The sequence below is a fragment of the Musa acuminata genome, chromosome BXJ3-8 (genome assembly GCF_036884655.1).
Source record: "Musa acuminata AAA Group cultivar baxijiao chromosome BXJ3-8, Cavendish_Baxijiao_AAA, whole genome shotgun sequence".
NCBI classification, from domain to species: Eukaryota; Viridiplantae; Streptophyta; class Magnoliopsida; order Zingiberales; family Musaceae; genus Musa; species Musa acuminata.
In genome coordinates, this window is record NC_088356.1 from 37,528,069 (window position 1) to 37,536,260 (window position 8,192).

Sequence of the window (8,192 nt, forward strand, 5' to 3'; positions counted from 1 at the left end):
TTCGTAAGACTGCAAATCTGTAATCTCAACTTCTGTTTTTGGTGTCAAGACTAGGGCATAAATCACTACCCTACTCAGCGCTATTGTTGTGATGCAATCGGTGGTAGCACTATTGGAATGAAGAGTTGCTGCGAGAATGCGGGGATGTAGCTGTGTTTGCTGCGTGGGAGGCAATGATGCTTGCTATGGTCACTGCGTGGAGGGATCGCTATTACTGAGGGCTGGGAGGCATCGATGGTAGTACGGTTGGGGGCAGCATCGCCAAGGGCCTGTCGCTGTGGTGGTTGCGACGACATGGATGGAAGACAGTGTTGCTCTGTCTCTACCGCACTACGGAAGGAGGCTTTGGTGATGCCGAGCGATCGTGTACGGTTTAGGACGACGGTGCTGCTAAAGCGGTCGAGGTTGAGAAGAGGAGTCCGTGCGTGCGTTGCCGAGGTTGGAGCGGCCGCATAAGAGCTTGCTGCGTGTGCTATCGGAGGGCGGCTGGGATGGCATTGCCGAAGTTGAGGCTACAGTGGAAAATAGGAATCGATGGTGGCAGGCTAAGCGGCTAGCGGCGTCGTCGTTGGCCGGGCAGCAGTGGCGACGGTGGTGGCAACCGGCGTTCGCAGCAGCAAGAGGACCGGCGATTGCTTCGCAGCAGCAAGAGGATTGCCTTGTTTCGGTCACCAAGGGGGCAGAGCAAGGGGGAGTGGCGGTGGTCGTTCTCGCCCAAGCCAGGGAAGCGGTGGCTGAGAGGCGAGCGGTGGTTGCCGCACTGTGGCTTGCAGCGGTGGTGGGTCGGCTTGAAGGCGACGGCACTCGAGGCGCGGCTATGATCGACGAGGGGCAAGCTATTTTTCTCCAACCGCTACAAGGAGGGGCTGCCGTAACCGACAACTGCGGCTGTGACCCAAGGGAGGGGAGGGGGCAGGGGGCGGCACAATGGCGGACTAGGGCAGCATCGTTGACGGTAGAAGCAGCGATGGGGTGGTCCGCTGGCTGGGATCGACGAGGGGCTGCGGCAATAGAGGAAGCTCTGTTTCTGCAACCGCTGCAAGGAGGGGCTGCGGCAACCGGCGACTGCGGTTGCAACCCAAGGGGCCAGCACAATGGCGGACTAGGGCAGTATCGCCGACGATATAAGCGGCAATGGGGTGATACACTGGCTGGGAAATGGCGCCGGCAGTCCTTCTCGCTCGAGCGAGATGGGGAAGCGAGGAGGAGAGGTCGTTGGCCGGGTGGGGGCAGCGGTGACGGCGACGGTGGCTGCTGGTTGGGCAACAGCGACGGCAGTGGTGGTCCCTCGGTCGGGAAGCAGTGGCAACGGGTGGGCTGGCCGGAAGCAGGGGTCCGGCAAGGGAAGCAGGGGTGGCTGCGGCTTCATCTTCTTCTTCTTCTTCTTCTTCTTCTTCTTCTTCTTTTTCCTAAAGATGAAGATAACTGCAGCAAGGGGGTAGTGGCGGTGGTGGCGACTACTAGCTGGGTAGTAGCGATGGTGGTGGAGAAGGGGCAGATGGTAGCTGACCAAGACGTAGAGGTTCCTTCTCGGTTGAGAAAAATCGACATTCGTGGCTACCGGCTTCACCCTTCCTCACACAATTTTTTTTTTTTTTTTTTTTTTTTTATAGCTACGGCAACACTACAGCGAGAATGCCAAGGATCACCGCTTTGATACCAAATGGTAAGACCCTAAAGTCTTATCGTCGCTCTGATACTAAATGGTAAGACCCTAAGGTCTTATCGTAAAAGAAATCGAAGAAATGAGGATGCTCTGATACTAAATGATAAGACCGTAAAGTCTTATCATAGAAGAAATGGAAGATCGTAGAAGAAATTGAAGAAATATGGATGCTCTGATACCAAATGATAAGACCTTAAAGTCTTATCGTCGCTCTGATACCAAATGATAAGACCCTAAAGTCTTTTTGTCGCTCTAATACCAAATGATAAGACCCTACAATCTTATCATGGAAGAAATGGGAGAAAAGGAAATGATAATAATCGCTTCGAGGAGATCGGCCTCCTTGATCGCTTTGAGGGAATCGGCCCTGCCTTGATCACTTCGAGGGAATCGACCCTCCTTGATCACTTCGAGGGGATCGACCTCCTAGGGTTTGGCCACAGAGTGGAATAACATTTCATTAATTGATTGATTGATTTCGAAAAGAAAGGGTTATATCACTATTTATAGAGTTCCACCCAAAGTCCACTTGGACATTGACTCTAATAATAAATAAATATTAAATAAACCTCTACCTATCTCTAACTGAACCAAAACAACTCAATAAACAACTGAACTAAATAGACTCAATAAACATTATTCAAAAGCTCAAAAAAAGAGACCTAACAGAATCTTTTTGCTTATTATATTTTGACATTTATCACTTTATATTAACTATTGCATATATGCATGTATATATTATGATGTCCTTAGACCTATGCAATGAGAATCGGATCGTGATGAGATCATGATAATGAGATCGATTCACCTTTAAACATAGATCCTAAATAATCTCGGTCATAGATTACTCGAGAGGGACATCGTGATAACCGGATAGACTAGTGTGCTATATACCCATCCATACGATGGATGTAGCTGGTCTCATAGCTGCTCGTGTGGGGACACTAGGGATACAGTACAGGTGCTTATTGGAGAATGAGTTCACTGATTGATCCGCTTATGGAATATTGGATGGTTAATGATGCCTTATTATTAGACAGCGATTTTGTAGTCCTAGTGGTATATTTGGTCCTAAGACTTGAGACACCAAGGATGTCTTGTATGAGTGCTCTACTCTTTGATACCAGACTTATAGGTTTGTATGTCCTAGATCTATTATAGTTGATAATTGGGAGTGTCAATCGACCTTACAAGGGCTATTGAGTGTCGATAGAGGATCATCCATTCTTGGCATCCTAAAAGGAATATCTCATGTGTTCTTGCTCAGACAAATCCCTGGCCAGGGTCATTCGGATTGAGAGAGAAAGAGTTCTCCGGGAGAATTCGATTAGTATGAGACTCGAGAAGAAATCGTATGGGTCTGATAGCACCATGCCCGATATACGATCTCTGGGATATTATATGGATGAGGGACTATAGGTATACGGTAACTAAGGATAGACAGGTCTAATGGATTGGATTCCCCTATATCGTCTGGGGACTACGACGTAGTGGCCTAGTACGTCCGTTGTCGATAAGTCGAGTGAATTTTTATAGAGATAATAATTTATTAAGTTAGAAAGAGTTCTGATATGTATGACTCACGGCCAGCTCGATATTGGGCCTAGAGGATTACATACATATGGTAGATATTGCGAGGAGCAGAGGTTCGGATATTAGATATCTGCTGGAGCCCCTATCTTATTGGATATCCAATAAGCCCTTGAATTATTGGATCCCATGGACGAGATCCAATAAGAGCCCATGAGAGATTATTGGATAGAGATTCACTAATCTAAAAGGCTTGGGTAATTGGATGCAGATCCAATACCCACTAGGGAGGATCCATTAGGGTTTGACAGGGGACCTCTATAAATCGAAGGGATTAAGTGGTTCATAGACTAGAGCTTTTGCTTGCCTCTCCTATTCTCCTCCCTCTCTCCACCTCAAAGCAGGCCTGAAGTTTTGAGAAGTATCATCGTAGCCCTACCGTGTGGATCACCGTTAGAGAAGAGGACGTTTGTCCTTCTTCACCCTCTCTTAGAGATCTGTAAGGAAACAGGAATATACGATCTCCCTAGGTAACACAATCTATTCTATACACAGTTTGTTTCACGGATTTTTACACACCAATCTTCGCACGACGACGAGCATCTTTTTGGAAAATTTAGGATTTTATTTTCTTGTTCTTCCACTGCGCATGTGATGTCGCTCCCAAGATTTCCCAACACACTCTACACCTTCTGCTCCTCATGCAAACCCTCCCATCTAGGTTGTAGTGGAGCTCATAGGGCCAAGTCTGACATGTCATCTATTTATATAGCTGTAAACAACAAGGGCTTACCCTTGCATAAGTCAAACATCGACCTTGACCTATCCTCTCTTTTCCTTAAATAAGATCGGGAACTTCAAGGACCCTTTGAAGGTGCCAATTCTACGAAGGTAGGAGGCTCCTTCTCTAGACCTAGCTCCTCGAGTTCCCCACCCCTTTGGGGGTGAAGCACCTTTCTCATGATAACCTTCTACTTCTTTCTCGACTTGTGAGTGCTACCATGGTAGTTATACTAAGTCAGACTCGAAGCCTTGAGCGATGACTCACAAATAGTGGCCGAGGCCAAAGAGGCCATCGCCATGCCCAAAAAGGAGCCAGGCATCTTCCTCTTCAAGGAATGTATATTCATGTCCATAAAGGATCACAATCACAAGGTTACAGTGGATTAAAAAGATAGATGAAGTAAAATGATATGAGGTTTAGGTTATACCCCAAGGAATCGAGAAAACCTAGCCCACATGACGAGAAATCCATCATGACGGAGGCATAATGTCAAATGTGCCTAAGGCTTGTGAGTCGGGAGAAATAAAAGTAGGTGGCGCTAACTAATATCTTGCTAATATCTCGACTTGTCAGTGCTACCAGGGTAGTTATATTAAGTCAGACTCGAAGCCTTGAGCGATGACTCACAAATAGTGGCCGAGGCCAAAGAGGCCATCGCCATGCCCAAAGAGGAGCCAGGAATCTTCCTCTTCAAGGAATGTATATTCATGTCCATAGAGGATCATAATCACAAGGTTATAGTGGATTAAAAAGATAGATGAAGTAAAATGATATGAGATTTAGGTTATACTCCAAGGAATCGAGAAAACCTAGCCCACATGACGAGAAATCCATCATGACGGAGGCATAATGTCAAATGTGCCTAAGGCCTGTGAGTCGAGAGAACCCGACTTGCATGAAGAGAAATTCATCATGGCATAGGCATGAGGCCAAATATGCTCGAGGTGCGAGTCTGAAAAACCTGACCCACGTGAAGAGAAATCTGTCACGATGGAGGCACGAGGTCAAATGTACCCGAGGCATAATTCGAAAAAACTCAACCTACATGAAGAGAAATCCACCATGGCAAAGGCACAAGGCCAAATGTGCTCGGGAATACCTGACTCGAGTGAAGAGAAATCAACCACAATAAATGCATAAGGCTAAATGTGTCTAAGGTGCATGAGTCAGGAAAGCCTAATCCACATAAAGAAAAATTCATCATAGTGTAGGCACAAGGCTAAATGTGCCTGAAGTGCGTAATTCAAGAAAACCTGACCCACATAAAGAGAAATTTACAATAATGGAGGCATAAGGCCAAATGTGTTCGAGGTGCATTTATGATCAGAAAGGTAATTGGAAGCATCCTTCTTACTCTTTACAATTAGTTATAAAAACTCACTTTTAACATAGAGAAAAGGGGGATTATTTGGACTTGCACTTATACACCTTGAGTCACTAACTTGGATATCGTAGGGATCAGGTTGGGAAACCTTTACCAACCTCAATCTTCGTATATGTGGCACCTTAGGAGCTCACCATTTCTATCTTAGAGGCACCTTATATAACCCTAAAAATAAGGTAAATTAGGAGGTCGAGAGAAATAAAAGTAGGTGGCGCTAACTAATATCTTGCTAATGTAAGCAGAACCAGATGTAGAAAATATGCCCAATATGGGCGTAACAAAACTCCAAGAGATTTCTTCCTAATGTGGACAAATTAGGAGAAAAAAAAGGGGAATCACTACAATCAATCATATTAGTTCAATGTGATTTCTCCAGCTCTATCGTAGGCCCCACTTTCCCTGAGTAGGCAGTTTGATAGGATGTAAAGTTCTCCCTACCCGATCCGAGTAGGTCAGTATTATCGTAGTTGATCGACAAAAGTCTCACTAACCTAACGATCATCATTCGGTTTTCTTTTGCAATGTGGACGGGTCAAGCGTGCTAAAAATCTCCCAACCTAACATTGATAGGTTAGACTCAAAGTATAACCGATTGAGACCTAGCATAGCAACACTTGGTCTATGGCCAATCCTCTCCTAAGAGGTATGCATATTGCATTTCGTTTGAAAAGCCTTCCACGATGAAACACAATGAGGGGACATGTGATATGAATAACGTGGACTGCCCAAGGACCAACACATGGACACCTCCACCTCATCAATGAAGGTCACAACTTCAACAATTAGGCAACATGCTAGCATAACAATTGATTGAGCCATGTCAATAGACATTACGCCACCTTGACAAGTGGTTGAGCTACATAAGTAGATGCTATGCCACATTTTTAAGTGGTCGAGCCATATTAACAAACGCTATACCACCTCGATAGATGGTTGAGTCACATCAACATATATTATGCCACCATAATGAGTGGTTAATCCATTTCATTGAAGGTTGTTCCACCTCAATTGCCATCTTAGTATGTGGTTATGCCTCCTTATAACTACCAAACGGTTAAAACTGTCACAAGTGATTGGATTTAAATACCCTCTTTTCATAATTTCTCGAGCTCTTCCACATCCTTATTTTCGATATATATCATACAATACTAACTTTGACCATCATATGGATAAGGGTCAGGCAACCTCGATATCAATTTTTTACGAGATTTCGGATAATACATTAAGTGATCAATCAAAATCCAAATTTATTGCGCCTTATTCCTTCTCCGACCATTCTTAGCTTCTCAGGATCACACGCATTGTCCATCATCGAGCCCAAATCGAGTTGGGTCATTCCTCCCTCTTGTCATAGGGCAACCAACCTCGAGTTAGTAAATTTGATGCTAAAAAAAACGCATACGCCATGGCTAATAAAAAATTTTAATTTTAAAATATTATTATATAAATAATATATTAAAATTTGTAATCTATTGAAAACAACAATCATTATACTTTTTATTTACAAAATGAACTTAGTTGGTTTTGGCTTAATGGGATATACAAAAATATAATTTTAAAAATATCAAATTAAGTTACATTTTAATCAAACCAAAAAATAATTGAGGAATTATTATTTATTTAAGAAATATATCGATCTATTAGCTCATTCGAGGTGAGATAAAAATTAATAACTAAATAAATAAAATATTGTAAAAATAATGATATTAAAACGTAGACATCTAGTAGTCTATATTAATATTAGATTAATAAATTTAACTTAAAAATAAAACATATTGGCCTATTAGCTCAGTTGGTTAGAGCGTCGTGCTAATAACGCGAAGGTCGCAGGTTCGAAACCTGCATGGGCCATTAGTTTTAATTTCTATTTTATTAATATAATAATATATATTTTAATAAATATAGTTTGGTAAAACAAAATATCTTATTAACAATGTAACTCGGTGTTAAACGATCACAGTTGGTGAAGCTTCGAATCTGCTTGATTACAGAATATTTGTATTAATATTTTAAAAGTTATAAATAAACTTAATAGATAAAGAATAAATAAATAAAAATATAGATTCGGACAATCTTACCCATTGATCCAAACATCAACTGTGAATGTCGAAGCTTCCAATCTGCTTGATCAAATCCAAACATCTTTTTTTTCTTCAAATTAAAATACAATAAAAATATAAATAAACTTATTATATTTAAAATAAAAAAAAATCTACAAACAAATAAATAATCTAGATTCATACGATCTTAATCATTAATCAAAACATCTTCTTCAGAACCTTTTATTTTTTCAAACTAAAATATAATAAAAATCATCCACTTGTCAAGTTTCCATTGCATTGACAATTTCATCCTATCATCAATTATAAAAATATAAAAACGAGGGACAATGGTTTACTATAAGAATCCGCATATCAATTATATCATTATCCTGGTTTGGTGATACACAAAAATTGATTGTAAAGGCAAATAAACGTGATGATTTGGTGATACATGAAAGATGATGGAAGACAATCGATAATTTGAGATGCGAATCGGTGAAGGGATTATTAGGAGAAGGGAAACAACAATTTAGACACCTTACTACAATTACGAAAATACCCCTAGGAATTTAGAAATTCCCTATATGTCCATGATTTCAAAAAATATAATTAATTAAAAGGTTTATTTGATTATTATTTTATTATTATTTTCTAGTAGTCCTACATGATAATGATTTATACATATAATGTTTGATGTGTAGACGGATGATCATAGATCGTGTGATTTGTGTACTTGTGATTATTATTATTGGGATCTACGAGCCTCCATTATATTTCTCATCTATT

The 8,192-nt window shown here is 41.6% G+C and overlaps 1 non-coding gene across 1 annotated transcript; it reads left to right on the top strand.

Annotated features, from left to right (window-relative positions):
• The first annotated feature begins 7,141 nt into the window (after nt 1-7,141).
• TRNAI-AAU (transfer RNA isoleucine (anticodon AAU)) lies at nt 7,142-7,215 on the top strand. The gene has a single exon. It is a non-coding gene; the product is annotated as a tRNA-Ile (tRNA).
• Nucleotides 7,216-8,192: the final 977 nt, after the last annotated feature.